The following is an 18,961-nucleotide window of genomic DNA, read 5'->3' on the forward strand; positions in this document are numbered from 1 at the left end:
TGTTTCTGTGCTGACCTTTTTCGAATCGACAAGTTCTGGAAGGTACAATTTCTTCCCTTGGGTTAGTGGGACCAACTAACCCCGAGACGAGCTCCACTTTGGCACAATCCCTGACTTGCTGTGTCTCTCCGTTGCTGCAGAAGCCCAATGCCAGGGGTGGAGTGTCCATAGTCGAGTGCAACGTAAGCCGCGGATGAAGCCAGCCAAAAGCTACAGGAGCCTCCTAAGGACACTGCAGAAGCAGGAAATCCTGATCCAGAGTCCCGGACCGAGGTAGCAAGGAAAGTCCAACCAGAGATTTGTTATGCATCAGTGCTGTTTGCGAATGGCTGAAACCGCTAAGTTCCGCTAAATCGAAGAGGGCTTGTGGCTGGTGACGACCTTCACGAGTACCGCTGCAGGAGCCCTCCAGATGGCCTTCCTCTTGTCCCTACGACTGAGGCTCCAGGGTCTGCATGGCTGTAGCAAGACGGAATCCAACTGGACCACTTTTCATCTAATCCGAGGTACTGTCTGGCTTGGGGGTAATTACCTTCTTACCTTGAGTTGTGCTGTCTAACTTGAGAGTTGCACCTGCTTAACTTTGAGCTCATTTCAACTCCCTTTGCGCAGGCTTAACAGCTTGTGTGCTTACAGTGATTTCCTGAACCATCCACCTGTTGTGAAAGACTTTATCCAAGAAGTGCATCAGAACTATTGACTTTGGCCAAATTAATTTGGCTGTCCTAGCTCCCTAAAGGCACCTTTCTGAATCCATTGATTCTGCCATTGCTTGTCCTTCATAAATTGAAATTTGAAAACCTTTTCTGCTGGGAAAGGATAACCTAGACTTCATTGGAGGATCCCAATTGTCCTCACATTTTAAGGTAAATGTTCTAACCTTTCTATTTTTCCTTAACCCTTCCTTTCTGAAACTCAGTCTAAAGAGTGTATTGGTGTTATATATTAATGCAATACTATCCTTGTTATTGAGGTCAATTCAGGTTGTAAGAGCAAAGTATTGACATCTCCAAAGAGTATTAACCAGCTTTATTGATTTTGAAAAGTAATTCCAAAGTGCTACTTGACTGTTGCAAACAATTGCCTGTTTAAAAGGAATGCTTTACTAAAACTGTTAAATTAATAACCTTTAGTGTCATTGTTACTTGGTTACTTTTATTGACGGATTTCATTATTACAGCTCTACAGCTCACATTTACCCCTGTTGAGATAGACCTGGCTGCTCAGTCACACTACCAACTTGTGTAGTACAGACCTATACCAAAAGGTGGGTTACCTAATACCAAGCAGATAAGTCTTGTGTAGTCTCACACAGGGCTTTTTATCTCTCATGTAATTTTAATGTGATTTATTCTGTTTCTTTTGACTTTGGAGTCTGACAAACTCCATAGGCATCATCTTTACAGTGTGTCACAGGGAAGTCTCTTAGATTTCCCAGAGGTTTAAATACCTTCTCTTGGTGAAACCACTGTTTCCAAGAGCAGTGAAGTGATTTACTTACATTTTGTAACTTTCTAGACCCAGCACACACTATTTTACCATAGGTTCCTGGAGGGGTTACTTAGTATCCCCTTTATCTAGTTTCTCATGTAACAGTTTTAGGTTACCCTTTCTACAGTTAATGCCTGGTGGCAGTGGTTTACTTTTTACTACCATTGTATGTTTTTACCGCATGCTGCGCTCACAGCCACAGTAAGGCACCCTTGGGTGCCTTGCTGACCTCAGAAGGGCAGGAGCCCGGGAGGAGGTTCGGGGGGGGTGGGGTGGGGTTGCTGTTGCATGCACACAAGATGGCTTCCTTGAGTTTTAGGCTCCTCTCCGGCAAAGATCCTGAGCCTTTTAACATCCTCTTTTCAGTGCCATCTGGAATACCCAATCAACGTGGGGCTGTGTCCGAGGTCTGTGTACCTGGGGGAAAATATTCGGACTGAATCAGACGAGATTTGCCCTGGAAATCGGTGTTGCAGACTCTGCCGTCTGAGACTGGAGGCAGGGGCTGTCGAGAGGCTCCTTAGCCCGCCGGCTGGGAAACGCCCCCAGGCTGCACTGGGGGCGGGATCCCTTGCAGACATTGTGTGGGCTATTCTGCGCCATGAGCAGCGGTGCACTGTGTACACAACGAACAGTATCCAGAGAAACAGTCGGATAACTGGACCCCTTCCCTGCACCCCTGAGCAGCGGCGACCCTAACCCAGTCCACTTGGCTGAACTGCCGGCCGTAACGTGGGAAGCCCTGCTGTGTACGTACACAGCGAAAGCCGTAACTGGTGGCTAACCTGCGGCCACCTGCAAACATCCTACATGCCTCGAGGACACGAATGGGGAACTTGACCGACCCGACCCACGCCCCAGGCTCCAACCCCGGACAGCGTTGAAACCCGCAGGGATCAAAGCCTGCAACCGGGATCCGACAACAAACATCTGTTGCAGATCATGAGAGACTGCTGGTGACGGTGGCGAACTGGCCCTGCGGCAGTACCCGGACATTCAACCCAGTGCGCTTGTGTAACCCGCGTAGTGTGGGCAGCTCGCCACCTATGCCCTGACTCCGCGAGAGACACCGCACGGACACACAGTGAGTGGACATTCCACCATCCGTGCTGAGGGGTCCTGGAGGGAGTTTGAACCTAATCACCAGCAGCGCCCCGGTACACCAACTCGTGGGGAAAGAGCAGCGGAGCAAGAGGGGAGAATATATACTAGGGATGTGTATTTTCAGTCATGTACAATTCATCTTGTCATGCATAATCACTTTTAGAATATGTATTAGGTGACACTGTTTTGGAGGATTTCTGTGACTTATTAGCCAGATAGGGCCAGGAAGACAGTGTTTTGTGCCCGCCTCCCTCCAAATTATAGAATTGTCTGTGTCACCTTTCGTTTTATGATTGAATCACTGAAATGCTATTAGATGTATACATACATCTTCCATATCGATATATGTATTTGTGTTTTTTTACTTTAACGTAGGACCAATGACCTACGCAATAAATTATAACTATTTTGTATAAAATGACAAACACTGTGTATTATATTTTACATTCTGTGTGGTGATTCAAACAGCATATGGAATGGGACCTGGTATGAGCTAAAACTGGGCCATTAAATTAGTTGCTGAATGGTTCATTTGGGGCCATACAGCCGGGGGGCCTTCATCATCTGGACCCTGATACTGTCTGGTGCTCGGCGGCAGGGATCGTGAACAGGGGAACTAGCGCAAACCTCGCTGGTGACTGCAATAGCTCGGAACTGCGAGCCGGGGGTGGGGGGGAAACAAAGCACATAAAGCGTTCCATGTGGGGCGTTTCTCAGTGATCCCATTCCCATTTGAGTACTCTGCCATTGGTTTATGTTGACACAGTGAATGACCCTGAAACAGTACAGACCCTGAAACAGTACAGACATGGAGAGCGAAGCACCTTTGCAATGTGCAGTGTGAGCCTGGCAATACGGAGACAATGGCCTTGTGGTCTAACACCCCATTATGGAACTCCAGCTGGCTGAGCTGGGGCTCCACAGAAGAAGAAAAACATCAATGATCCTATATATGCCTGTGGTGCTGGAGAGCAGGGAGTAGCCAATTGGAGACACACTCGGAGTCTGATCAAAGACAATAACGGGCCAAACGAACCACACCATAGATCACTACTGGGACTGGGACTACTGGGACAATACGTGAAGCGAAACCTTTGGAAGCTGAGCTAATAAAACGGCTCATGACAAGCGTATGTTTGTGGTTATGTGAGAGGACACGGCCCATTCAAGCAATATTCCACCACGCTAGCAGAACACCCAGGGTTACTGCAGAGGCGTATACATAAGGGCCCGCTAATCAATCCCAAAATGCCACAGTCCTTCACGCAATATATCTTCAGCCGCCTGGGGACAGAAGATGCCCGGCCTGGGGCCTGGCTGAGGTCATAATTGGGCACTCGACCCATATTGTGTACTCCTCCTGCAGCCCTGCTGCTGAAGGACCAAAAATCAGGTGGGAATACCTTATTACACTATCGCCTTAAAACATGCTTGTAGTATGGAGGTTGGATGCATTGTGGTTTGCTAAGTAGCCACTACTGGGGTCCGCGCTGATCCATCCCGGTTGTTGATGGACTTGTATGCCAGCCACGAGGGGGCCGATAGACACCCACGCCTAAGCACCCCTTGGCGATGAAAAAAGGATCCAACTCCAGGACATATGGACTCCTTTACAATCAACCAGCCCCCAGTCGCCATGCCTCCGCCACCAACTGAACCACCTACAGCGGCATCCGAAATGGCCAGATATGAACAGCTCCTCACCATGGTACAAAGTGGCTTTATGGCGGTCAACGTGAAATTAGACATAGTAGCCACTATTGGCTCACTGAAGGCCTGCGTGGAGAAGGAAAGTGTGTGAGTGGCAGAGGCAAGAATCGGCAATAAAGAGGATTCCATCGGTCAGAATAATCGTGAAATTGCCCTATTGAAGGGCGAGATGGGCCCTATAGTCCAACCGTGACACCAAATCCATGGATGAGATCTGGTTATTTGCGGGGTCTGGATCTCCCAACTCTTGCCCGGAGACCTGGTCTGCTTTAGACGTACCGATAACACTAAATGAAATCACAGCTGCTATTAAGTCATTTACATCTGATAAAGCTCCTGGGTCGGAGGGCCTGGGCGCGGAGCTATATAAGGAATACTACGACAAGCTGGCCCCTATCCTATTATGAGTATGGGAGGAGGCAATGGATTGGGGCACGATCTCGCGTCCATGCGTGAGGCGGTGATCACAGTGCTCCTTAAACCCCGTCGTCCAGCACATGATCTATCCTCATAGACCACTCTCCCTGATCAACACTGACGCTAAGATTTTTGCTAAAATATTAGCGACCAGACTTCTACCAAACATGCCCACCCACGTCCACCCGGACCAAGCGGGCTTCATTCCCACCCGATCCACAGCCCTAAACCTGCGACGACTCTTTGGAGTGATAGCCCAGATTGATCCAAAGGCTGACGCAGCAGTTGCAGCCCTTGATTCCGAGAAGGCTTTTGACTCAGTCTCGTGGTCCTATCTATTCTCAGTGCTTGAACCATTTGGTCTGAGTAAATATTTCCTCAAATGTGTCCGGCTGCTCCACACCAACCCAGAAGCGCGTGTCCTCACACACCATACCATCTCCTCTCGCTTCACCTTGGGCAGGGGAACCAGGTAGGGATGTCCCTTCTCCCCCATATTGTTTGCCCTCACTATTGAACCCATGGCAGAGTTTGTCCGGCAACACCACATACAGGGGTTTTGGGGACATTGGGGCATTAGACAGGACCCCCACAATTAATATCCCTTCATGCAGACAACACTTGGCTGTACGTCCGTGACCCCAAAGCCAACCTGGAGCCAATCATGGCTGATATACATACATTTGCTGAATACTCCGGATACCAAATTAATGTCTCCAAATCTGAACTGTTCCCTTTTACTCCGGCTACACAAGATCTGTCGGACATAGGTGGGTTCAAGTGGTCTGCTATTCGGGTCCGTTATTTAGGGGTTGTGGTATCCAATGATAAACGTACACTATACATGGATAATCATGAGGAACTTTTACAAACATTTTCTACTAAACTACAATTATGGCCCAAACTCCATCTCTCTATATGGTCAAGTGGCTCTCGTTAAGATGATAGTCCTTCCCAAGCTACTGTACTGTTTTGGTAACATACCCATTTGGCCAGTCAAAACTTATTTTTAGGAAACTGCAATCACTAGCTACCAAGTTTCTATGGGGTGGAAAGACCACTAGCGTGAAATGGGCCAAACTAGCTGAACCATTCACGAGTGGTGACATTACAACACCAGACTTTGATCCGGATGATACTGCCACACATATACCTGCAGAGAGGTATGCTGCTTCCCCATTCGATGTTCGGTCTGTCATCTTTAGTCCCAATCATAAGGACTCGTGTGAATTTGACCCGGTGAGCGCCACTGTGCACGCATGGTCCAAAATGCACGAAAGAACTGGATTGGAGAATCCTTACGACCCAGAAATCCCACTGTGTAATTTCCCCGGTATCACCCCCACATTCGATAAAGCCCTTACAGCAGCTGTGGGATCAGATTAAAAAATTCAAAATGCGAGATGTTCCCAGAAGGGGTATACATCGAACTGAAGGACTGCATAGATGCAGTGGGTGGCAGGCATCTCAAATGATTTCATTTTCACCACATGAGAGCCGTGTTTGCAGCTAAATGGCCAACATTCCCTGCAGAACCCCCTACACATAAGTGTACAAGAGCTATAACAACGATTGATGGGCTGAGGAAAGGGGTCTCGACTCTGTACACTCTATTACAATCACACTCAACCTCCTATAACACTATGAAGGAGCGCTGGGAACGTGATCGGGGTGTCACACTTAGCGAGGAAAACTGGCGCAGATGCTGTCGGCTTCCTAAAACCGTGTCCCTGAACTCCAGGCTGTGACTAATTCAATTAAAAATACTTAATCGGCTACATTAAACCCCCGCTAAACTGTCAAAATTCTTAGAGGGCTGCACAGGGAAATGTTTGAAATGTGACTCACCTGATGTTGGCGCATATCATATGTACTGGTCCTGCCCTGCAGAGGCAATGTTCTGGAGCGAGGTCGCATAAGTCCTAGAGCAAATTACAGCTATCCCTGCACCCCCCTCCCCTCTGAAATGCCTATTTGGAGATATTGGTAAAGCGGCAGAGATCACTAGAGGACTTTTTAATGTATCGTGCAGTTGCAAAACGCTGCATATTAAAGTGTTGGAAGTCTGTTAATGCGCCTTTTTAAGAGCGACTTCCTAGAGACCTTTCAATGGTAAACCGATGCAAAGAACAATTTGTGTTAACTGTCTTGTCAACATGCCGCCCCAAGGATATCTGGACCCCGTTTAGATGTTACTTATGTAACATGGTGTCGGACAATGACTTCACACCCCTGATAACCCCTGGAAAAGCAGGACAATGTCTGATGTGCTAGCAATATTAACATGTGTATTGGTTGAAAACTGCTGCTGAATCTGTACTGCTCTGTTTCGATGTAGCTCTCTTTAAAATAAAGTTTAAACAAAAAAAGGGCAGGTGCCCTCCTCCACTGAGCCGGACTCCCGTCCAGCACTGGATCCTCAGCTTGAACGAGTCGCCGCTCCTCGTGGAACCAACACCTGATCATCACCTACTAGAAAGTAAGCGTGGCCCTCCCTACCGCTGCTACCTGCACTGCTCTCATTACAGGAAACTGCATTTTTCTATTAACCTGACGTCCACGAAGCGTCACAATGTGCGCTGCAAATGGCCGACACATTATTCCGGGATCCACAGGAGGCCCTCGCACCTCTGACCAGCGAGCCTCTGATTGGATGAATAGCCCAAACAGACCCTCAAACCGGAGGAGGAAGCAGGTGTTACGCTCACCTGGACCCCACAGGGGTGTCGATCGGACCCGGACAGCTGCGGTCTCCTTCAACGTGATGCGTAGTGCAGAGATGACTGTCTGGACTGGCCCGCCTAGTCTTGTCTGCTGGACCCGAAGAAGTATGTTCCTGCAAGTGGAGACAGGGATTAACCACCTGTGGGTTTTAGTGATGGCCTCCCAACTCTTCTCGCTCTCCCCCACTAATCACCTCCGATATCCCCTTAGTAACCTCACCTTATGTTCATAAAAGATGAGCTCTCCATCCTGCGTGTCTTGCAGGGGCGCGTAGATACCAGTTACTTCACTGGTTTGAAGGCGTTGGGAGAGTTCCAGTAAGTATTGACTCTGAAGTCGCTGGCGGGATTGGTAAGTATCAAGTTCAAAGAGTTCAATGTGCCCGATGTTCAATCTTGTCCCCTTCATTCTTTAAGTTGCAACTGAGTTCGTGAGAAGGTGGTCTCGTAGCTGCTGCTGGCGTTCAGGTCAGAGTCTGTTACCCAACGCTGTCAGGTAACTATTGCATGCGTTAACGTGTTGTTTTTCTCTTTTCATATGCGGCATATGAAAATGTGGAGAGTTATGGAATAATACCGCCGGTGGTAAGTCTATGGTGGTAAGAGGTTGTATTTGTTGATTCCCTTGGCTCACCTTGTTTTTTCTTGTGTCCCCTAGGTGCCGGATTACGGCGAAGAAATGATGGAGACAGTGCCAGATCGAAAGATGCTGTGAGAACTGGTGAGTATGGCGCCGTGCTGGAGCTGGTGAAGCGTCACGTGCAGGACTGATGTACTTTCCAGGTCCGGAGATGAAATGGTTCTGGAATTAGGTGAGGAATTTGAAATAAGCTCATTTTCTAACCTTGTCATTTTCTTCTTCTTTATTCTAGGAGCTCTGGATTCGAGGCGGGCGTGGCAGAAGACTGGATGCTGGCTGCAGGCACGGTGGGCGTCACGCTGCTGGATGCAGAATAACGCCAAGCATGTGCTGCTGTTCGGGTGTGGTTTAAATAGCCTCCAAAGTAGTTCCAGGTAAGAAGTTCCCTAGCGCCACGCCCGAGTAAAAAATAGTCCCTGTAACAAAATAGTCCCATCCAGGCCTCATGTAGGCTTGGACTCATTTGCAGCATGGTCTGCATCAGGTAAGTAAAGTCTATGAGCCTGGTGCATAAGGCGCCAGGACTGAACCCAGACAGCCCCTAGCCGGGGCTGCTGAGGTTTAAACAAATGTCTGGATACCTGCTCCCGGAGCTGTGGGCCTTGGTCCTGATGCCCGGGGGTAGGCATCATGACAGCAGGCCGCAACTCCGAAGGGCAGCATTCAAAAGGGCCCATCTGCGTCTGTCCATGGCTGGACTTACGGCCTGACCACCTATTGCTGTTGCTACAATTGTAAGTACCCTGCCATTGTCTATGCTTTATCACGGCCAGGCTACTTTATTTCCGTATGACTCAGCCCGATGCACCGACACTCCCGTATCTGCACTACGTGATCCTACGTAAAGAGTATCCCGAATAATATTGTAGATCAGCCGTATATTCACCTTGCAGGAAGATCCACTGAGCGCTGCATGCGCTATCTTATTTTGTTCGCTGGTCTGGCCAGTATTCTACGATGCGTTGACCAGCACAAACTATATCGCTCCACCCATAGCAGGACTTCCTGTGCTTGACTACCGAATATTTTGCTCCATTACTAATTCACTGGCTTCTGTATCATCTACTACGGCCCACACTGTGCAGGACTTAATGATTAGACCATGATTTTGTATAATTGCTAAGTTGTATTGTCTAACGCTATAATGAGCGCTGCTCCAAATACGTTATAGCTAACCTTGCTTTATGCTATTTTACACTTGGTATGCACATGATCACCCTGGCGTTTAATGAAAATTCTGTACTCCTAACTGGTATTTGACCTGTATACACCAAATGATCACTACTAGCATTATTCTACCTCCACCAGGTTCTGTATGCATCTGCTAGAGTTCTACTTGTACCAAGTATAATTGTGCTTACTCTCGGTGCACTGTGTCTTCACACTTAACATTGATAACAATCTGCCTCTTCAACAATAAATTATGTCAGGCTTTCTACTAGCACTATGTTCCCGTTTTGTTTAATACACAATGATGTAGCCTGTACAGGGGGCGAGGGGGCATTCATCACGCATGAAAACGGCCTTTTTAGAATTGGTTGCCACCGTCATTATCCCATCCTCTGCCCCACCCCATTCCTACTCGCCACTACACCATTCCCTTCCTCCCAGGAACAGGAAACCAACCATTATTCCTCCACCAGTACCGATCCAGAGCCATTCCTCGCCACTTATCGGACGCCCCCCATATTCACTCCGACAAATTGGCTTCCATTACCAGAACCCCTGCTCAGGGTAATATCAGACTAAGTAGACTAAGATCATGCACCAAATATCTCCATCTACGTACCAACTCCTTGTCACCCACTCCAAAGCACCCTCAACCAAACTCTATGCTAATGACCCATCAGCATAAGCCATCTCTCAAAGCCACGGAAAAACATACCCATGGCACTGAGGTCCCACGAGCACCGATTACTATTCCCACACCACCATTCGAACCGCCACCCAATCTTAAAGGGGCTCTTATTAACGCACGCTCACTTGGAGAACATGCCATCGAGATCCATGATCTTATTTTTGGCCAGCAACTAGACATCCTATTTGTTGCAGAAACTTGGCTACACCAAGCCTCAGGTCCGCTATTAGCTCTCGCCATACCACCTGGATTCAACATTCTCAGGATCGATAGAACGAATGTACAGGGAGGAGTAGTGGCCATAATGGCCAAATCTAATTTGGAAATTAGGACATACCCCCTGGAAGAAATAGACTGAAACGAACTTATGCTAGCCAAAATCACCTCCAACCCTAAAACTAAAACAAATATCCTGGTCATTTACAGATCACCAAATAAGACTACTCATCCGGACCTAGACATCACTCTTATTCACCCCTCATATCGAACCAAATACTAGTTGCATCATTCTCAGTGACATCAATTTAGGCTACAATCATAAACCGGATGTCAAAGCAAATGCCTTCCTCGCAGCCCTCAAAGACATTAACTCCTCACAACTAGTCAATGCACCTACCCACAACAAAGGTATAATACTTGACTCGATCCTCACCCTTCACTCACAGTTAACCATTGATTCCATCCTACCACTTCACTGGACTGACCACCACATAGTCAACTTTACTATAATTAGTGATGACGTGGGCCCTCCAAGGACTAAAAGAATCGATACCTATGAAACAAACATTAGGAAACGAACAGCCGACAACCTCTCTCCCATCCTAAAAGAAGCCCTGGCAACGACCACTTTAATGAATAACCATCCCAACTACCTTGCAGACTCTTACCAGAAATGCCTCATAACTACTTTCGACCTGGTAGCTCCCATCACAACCAAAACTTGACGCGCTGACAAACGCACAAGCTTTTGGTTCAATGATGAACTAGTAACACTCGGACGCAAAAAAAATCTCTCGAGCACATACACAAAAAAACAAACACACCAGACTCAGGGAATGCCCTCAACGAAGCTAATAAAATCTATAAAGCAGCAATCATAACTCATAAGGCCAATGCATTTAATACACCGATCAGCAACGCCACCTCTAACTCTAAATAGCTGTACACTATCCTTAGAGTTGAAACCCCCAAGCCCTGCCACTTAACTCAAGCAAAGTATAGTGCAACACAATCCAGAATGCACTAGCCTCTAGAATCCTCCTACTACAAAGGAAAATTATCACAAAAAGAAATCTTAGCCTTCAAAAAAATGCCCTCTACCATTTGCAACATAGCGAATGACAACGCTAGCGAGCTATTCTTTTTTTTTTTTTACCACTGTCCTGAGCCTCCTGTACAGCTGATTATGCCTTCGAGGGAGCTGGAGCTCCCCATCACTGCCGGAGCAGTGCACCCTATCCAGCAGCCTGCCTGATAACTTTCAGGTAAAGCATACCAATTTAGCTGCATTATTGTCGCTGCAAGCATCCTCTACGTTCGATTTCAGTCATTTCCCTCAATTTCCCTTGAAGATCGCCTTATGACCAGAAAATTGCCTATTCCCCATCCGGCACCATACTCTGATGCAGAGGAACGAAAATCGCCATTAAGACCCACGAGGGTCTATCCATCTCAAGATGGCCGTTGCTTGAATCCTAAATCTATTTCACACTTCTAGTAGAGTAGGCGTAAGCGGATTGGTTGGCTGTGGCTACTTTAACCGATCACGCTACGCCGGCAGGCGGAAGCCGGCCCACGAAGGAAGGCACAGGAAGTAAGGCTAACTTCTGTCCCGACCCTGTCGGAGCCGGGCAGTTCGAAGGGCCGCCTTTTCCTAGCCCTTCAGGTTCTGCACCAGTGCACTATGTAAGGTCTCCCGACCCAGCTCAACCTGCACTGCCACGCTGGTTTCCAGTCAAGAAATCACATAGGCGGTAAAATCGTGACCCCGTTGGTCTAAGACCTGCTGACTTCTACCTTTCCCACCTATTGCTAAAGACTTTCACCTCTACCTCTATTCATGAACTTCACCTGAACTAGACACTGTACCCAATTATATGCACAAATGCTTGCCATGCTGCCTGCCCTCGTTTTGTTGGCTGTTTGTTCCTAGGTCACTCTCTCCAATGCATAGTAAGGGTCCACGTACAAGCTGTTCTTTGTTAAATGTTGTACCACCAACTGCATTGTATTGCGCATCACCCTAATTCTGAGAAACCCACCTTGCGCTGGACATGTGCCTTTAGCTGAACCTATATTAAGCATTTCTATCTGCCACAGTCCGGAGCCTGGTTGATTGTTGCATGGCACTGTTAGCTCTACCTATCAGGCCCTCATACATGATTCGCCCAATTTCTAATGCGAGAATTGAAAGTGATTATTGTGCGCCAAGTTTCCCATGTGACACTCTATTGCACTTCATTATGTAATTGGTGCATTGCCATGTTGTAAAATACTTGTTATAATTGAAGTACTATTGCTCACCATCAGAGTTCACTTACTACTGCTATGCACCCAGCATACAAGTATTTAGCCTGTTGCTACTATATTATTGCATGTTTGAACCAAGAGGTTGCCCATCACTGTTATTATATATTATTATTATAGTAATATACCCTATACAATCTGCAAATACTTAGTTCGCCATTCCTACTGTATCCTAACACTCTGATGCGCAGTGTGACCTCCCTGTTCTACGTTAAACTTGTGTTACCCTATACATTTGGCCTGCCCTCATAGTCATGAAGATACTACACCTAGCTCTCACTACCAATGCTTGTGGTTTGGCCTATTCAAGCCTATTACTTGCAATCTGTATTGTATCTTGGGTAGTCGCCGCACCCATGACACCATCTATTAACCACAATGTGCCCACCATTCGCCTATCTGTCATCTAACCTACCACCATCCACCTCTATAACTGCATCGTGCTTCCCACCACCCGCTCTAGACACTGCACTGGTGCAGCCGCAAATGATGACAATATTAGGTTCCAACAGAAAACCGATGGATTGATACTTGACCAAACCTTTAGCCCTCAATAATATAACTCCCACACTTGCCACTTCTGACACTACAAGCATCACGAATGCCATTGACGCCCCTTGCTCCCCTTACAACCCACATTTTTACCTATCAACTCCTCCTGGACTCCCTACTCAGCCTTGCCCCACACACCAAAGAAACCTTAGACTTAGCTCGAGACTCACACAACCTATCTTCACCTATGTGCAGAATGCCCCTAATGCCAAACCTATAGCCTCACCTGTTGCTGAACTTGGTTCCAAATTAACTAGCAGCAAACAAAACATTAGTTGTCCTCTCATAAAAGCAACCCTCATCAATGCTAGATCACTTCAGGCACATGCCCTAGACATTGCTGATCTTATAACGTCACACGACCTGGACTTCGCCATAACGGAGACTTGGCTACATACAGCATCTGTCCCATCTTTTGCACTTGCCATACCAGATACTTACTCTATTATCCTTGAAGATAGGGATATTAAATTCAAAGGAGGAGGCATTGCATTCATTTACAAGACCTCACAAGGCCTGAGAAAGATCAACAACCCTCCATTGCCTTCAGCAGAAATCTTATCTGTCAAACTACAAACATCACCTACAGCAACTATTACCATCCACCTTGTGTATCGCCCTCCAGGTCCAATCACCACCTTCGATAATGATATTTTACATTTTCTCTCTACCAACACCAAGAACACCTCCCAAGTCATTATACTTGGGGATTTCAATCTAGGCATATATGACCCTAATGACCAGAAAGCAGCTGTCATTAAAGACACCATGACAGAACTAGGCTTCTCCCACTGTATTTTGGAATCTACCCATATTGAAGGCAGAATCCTCAATTGGATAGCTGAGCTGAACTGCAATATTGACACCCTTTCCAATTCTCCATGTTCCTGGACCAACCATCACCTCGTTCTATTTAATATCAAAGAAACTGCCTCACCCACCACCAGTGTACAAGCTCCAGCTACTATGACCAGGAGCAAACGCAATTTTAACATTACACAAACTCATTCCTCTGCTACAGCCCATCACCAACCCAACTACCACCACCTCAGACCCGACAGCTCTAGTCGATATCTATAATGGCACTATTTTTAAAGCCATAAACACACTGGCACCTATGCAACTACGCAAACCTAAACCACGTACCCCCTGGTACACCCCACACCTTCAATAGCTTAGGAAAATTAAAAGATCTGCAGAGTAATCTTGGAGAAATACCCTACTTAGCAAATAAGCCTAATTTTACTGAAGCCTCTAAACTACAAAATAGCCATATTTCAAGCCAAAAAAGACAACTATAATGACCGTATTTCCAAAGCTGAATCTAATACAAAGGAACTCTTTAATATTTTGAGGGAGCTAGAATCTCCTGCCCCACCTCCTGACACCTGCATTAAAGACTCCCAGTGGTGTACTAACATACAGAATGCACTACAAGATAAAATAACCATGCTCCAAAACAAAATGGAAATGAAGAAATCACTCATTACCAATGCGGACCCTATTTCTAATGTACACCCTTCTGACTAATGAACAACCACAATTCAATTTCTCACCACTATCTATTAAAGAAGTAGAATCTATTATAGTGAAACTCAAACCATCAAATTGTAAAGGAGACGCTTGTCCTGCATCCCTTATCAAGGAAGCTGCAAAGGAACTAGCCCCCTTCATTACCAGAGTCATCAACGCCTCCTTTGAATCTATCACAGTACCTAATAATCTGAAGGATGCGTGGGTACTCCCATTGCTAAAAAAAAAAAACCTTCACTAGACCCTAATAACCCATCCAATTACCGTCCGATCACAACGGCCCCGTTTCTGTTAAAAATACTTGACCGTGCAGCATACCTACAAATACAGCATCACCTAGAGTCTAACAACTTACTAGGACTGAGGCAATCTGGTTTCAGACCTAGACATGGTACTGAAACTGCCCTTATTGACCTCAAAACCCAAATCCAATCACTGAAAGACAAAGGTAACCTGTCCTTGCTTCTTTTATTAGACTCATCTGCAGCCTTCGATTTGGTGAATCACAAGATTCTATGCAAACGCCTCTCCTCCGCTGCCCACATCTCAGACCAAGCCAATGCTTGGATTGAATCATTCCTCAATAACAGATCTATGAGGGTCTTTGCACCCTCTGCCTCACCAACTCCCATCACCTGTGGGTTGCCCCAGGGTTCATGTGTCTCCTACTCTCTACAATGTATTCACCAATCCACTGTTTGATGGGCTCGACTATCTGGGCGTCACTTACACTAATTATGCTGGCGACACTCAGATACTCATTCCCATCACTGGTGACCATTCTGTGGATAGCGGGACACTTAACATTTACCTTATCATACAAGCCTGGATGGCATGGGCTCTGTCTTAACGATTAGACAGAGTTGCTCCTCCTAGGCTCCCCTGCTAAACTCAATAATCTGGACGCCATATTCTCCTCATTCAACGTTGACGGCAACATTATCAAAGTAGCCGATGTAGTGAAAACTCTAAATCTATCTAGGTTCAGGATTAACACTAACTAGACAAACTAACGCAATAGCCTCCTCATCTGCTTACACATGCAAGTTTATTACAGCCCGTACCTATCCCCTGCAATTTGCATTACATTAGCTAGAGCCCTAGTCCTCTCTAACCTGGATTATTGTAATGCACTATATTTGGGTACCTCCAAAGAAAACCTCAATAAAATGCAAGTACTGCAAAATAACGCCATACGGGCAGCGCTGAACATTCCAAGGAACTCGCACATCTCAGAGACGAGACGGTCACTAAATTGACTCAACATCAACCAAAGAATAATTTACAAAACGCTGTCCCTCACTCACAAATTCCTCTCCAATCAAGCCCTCTCTTATCTATCTGACACTATCTCCCGACACACATCTACACGTCCCATTAGCCATGAGACAGTGTGTCAAAATTCCTCGCTTTATTCTACAATGCGCAGGTGGGGCTAGCTTCCCTGTCCTTGCTGCTAAAACATGGAACGCCCTCCCATTCATCCTTAATAGATGAACCTTCCTATCACGTATTCCAGAATAAGACTAAAGCCTGGCTCCACGGGCAAGAATCTAGACCATCTGCTTAAAGATGTACGAAATTTGCTTCCCTCTTTGTATAGTTGTCTAACCTGCACAATTGTATAGACCCCCCACCTTGATCACCTTAGGTTGGTTTTGACTTGTATATATGGAAATTAAGTGAACTTTATCTTTTTTACTGTACGTTTCTGTTGCATTGCAACCTATCTGTACATTTTGTAAAATTGCTTTATCTTTTCTTTTCACAAGCTGTCTGTATTTTAGTAATATGCAAGTTTAGCGCCCAGCTGCCCAAGGGCTTGCAGCGCTCTATAACTAAAATAAACTCTGGTGACACAAGATGCAGTATTGAACACTATATCCAAACTAAACGCTTCAAATTGTAAAGGAGATCACTTTCCTGCCCACCTAGTTAAATTATGTGCCCAGACCCGGACTCCCATCATCACCAACTTTGTTAATGCCTCGTTTGACTCCAATACAGTCCCAGCTAGTATAAAAGAAGCCTGGGTGGATCACACTCCTGAAAAAGCCTACATTGGACCCATCAATCTCCACAAACTACCGACCAATAAATACGGTACCTTTCTTGCTGAAAATAATCGATAAAATAGCCTACACCAAAACCCAAACCCATCTAGATCAAAACCAGCTACTAGGCGCTAGACAATCTGTATTTCGCCCTAACCACAGTACTGAAACTGCACTCCTCGATCTGAAAATCCAGATGAACTTCATAAGAGACTCGGGCAAACTCTGTATACTCATGCTGCTAGATTTATCTGCTGCATTAGATCTAGTGGATCACGACAAGCTATGTGCCACTCTAAGGATTTCCGATTCTCTAGGGAGGTATCCCTCTGGGTAAAATCATTTCTAGCTGATCGTACTTCGAGTATCTATTGGGAAAGAGCCAGCTGACCCATCCCAGTTCCCATAGGTGTATCCCAACGATCTTGCTTATCACCTACCCTCTATAATGCCTATACTAAGCTACTATTTGCAGCACTGGATGCTATGGGTGTCACCTACACTAACTTTGCAGATGACCCCCAGATCCTCATCACAGGCAATTACGATCAGGACACACTGCTCATTAACAAAATCTATGCAATAATATAAAATTGGATGGCTCACAACAGCCGCTGCCTCGATGAAAAAACTGAGCTGCTCGTTGTGGGTTCCACAACTAAAATGAACGGCCTCCTTCCTGAATACTCAACAATTAATATTGATGGTACGCTGATATCAGTACTTTAATATTGTCCTTTCCCTTCCCCTTTTAGGCCTTTCTGTCTGGGTGGCATGCGGATCCAGAGGAAGCTGTTCACTGGAGCTGAGAGCGGATAAGCTGGAGATTGCAGGTAAGATGCTGCTAAGGATGTTCCTTTTGTCTCCTTGCAGGTTTGCTTCTCCGAGGCTCGTGGATATCACAGGACACGGTGAGCATCACGTTGCAGACTGCAAAGTAACGCGAAGCGTGCTTTCCTGTTCGGGTGTGGTTTAAATAGCCTCAACAAAGTAGTCCAGGTAAAGTAGTCTCTAGGCCACCACATCCAAAACACTAGACTGCATAGCTTGGTTCCTAGGAACCAAGCTATGTTGGTGCCTCCATGTTGGCTGAAGGCCCCAAATCAAAAAAGTAGTTCCCTGCACACATGTTCTTCAAGGTGCATGAGCCTGGTGCCATAGGCGCCAGAACTGGCCTCAAGAGAGCCTTGTGAGTGGATGCCAGGCCTTCAAGACCCTGATGGAGACCCGAGCCCGGATTCCACCTGGCAAGTGGGCTTGCCAGTGGGGGTCTGGGATGAGGGTCATGACAGAACCGCAGTGTTGCTATTTGCTGTCAGACTCGAGGAGCTGAAACACTGAAGAACCGCTGAATCAAAGTTTGCCCATTGCTGCCTCTGAACTTCCTATTGCAGAGCACGAGGCCCCAGACGTCCTCCCTCTTGTCCCCACTTGACTGAGGCTTAGGAACAACAGGATCTGCAGAGATGTAAAGGAACAGAAGCCAGCTGGAACTATTTCTTCTAACCAGAGGTATTGTAAATTCTAAGAGAACGTACCTGCTTGTTGTGTAGGCTTACTTGCTCTCAGTTGAGACCTGTCTTGGTTACCTTGCAGAGCTGCTAAAGCTTTTCCCCCCCACAAGCCCCTCCCAGCTTGTGGCTCTTCAAGTGTTCTATTTTCTACAAATATTTCTAAAAACATTTTAATACTTGTTACCTACCTGCAAATAAGATCTTCAGCGCCCCTTGACATTGTGCAATTAGCATTGGCTGTCCTGGTTCCCTGAGAGACTCCTCTTTACCTTTGACTTTGCATTTTGGCCTTTCCCCCAGGATCGGGCTAATTTACTCTGCTTTGGGAGGTTCTTAAAAGTCCTTAATTGTTTATGAATTATTTGTTAATCTTTGTTTTATTCCTCTATTCTTTCTTTTACACCTAACTCAGTTTTGCTCTAAATGTACCAGTGATAAATCGATCTCCACATCCTAGCTATTTAAGTCACCTGAGGTTGTAGGAAGTGTCTGTGTGCCATCCCCAATGGGTATCATCTGATTTACAGAAAGTATTGTATCAGTGTTCTCTATATATTGCTCCCTTCTGAAGAAGGCTTATACTACTGACTATGAAATAAATAAATGTTTTTATCAAGAAACCTTGAGTGTAAGTGTTTATTTGAATAACTGCTACTGTGAAACTCTGTCACAACATTACTGCTCACGTTTGCTCAGCCACACTACCAACCTGTGTAGTTCAGATTTATACCACGGTTAGGTGCCTATTGCTAGGATATCAGGGTTGTTGTGGTGCACCCAAAGGGTACTGCATACAATCTTGCCTAACAGTGTGACTGCACCAATTCTTACCTAATGGG

The 18,961-nt window shown here is 46.2% G+C and overlaps 1 protein-coding gene across 3 annotated transcripts in view; it reads left to right on the plus strand.

Annotated features, from left to right (window-relative positions):
• The window catches only part of LOC138480706 (mucin-2-like), a 610,165-nt gene that overhangs the window by 239,424 nt on the left and 351,780 nt on the right, over positions 1-18,961 (plus strand). The gene's annotated exons all lie outside the window — the stretch shown is intronic.

The sequence above is a fragment of the Ambystoma mexicanum genome, chromosome 5p (assembly GCF_040938575.1).
Source record: "Ambystoma mexicanum isolate Mex_15411 chromosome 5p, UKY_AmexF1_1, whole genome shotgun sequence".
Classification (NCBI taxonomy): domain Eukaryota; kingdom Metazoa; phylum Chordata; class Amphibia; order Caudata; family Ambystomatidae; genus Ambystoma; species Ambystoma mexicanum.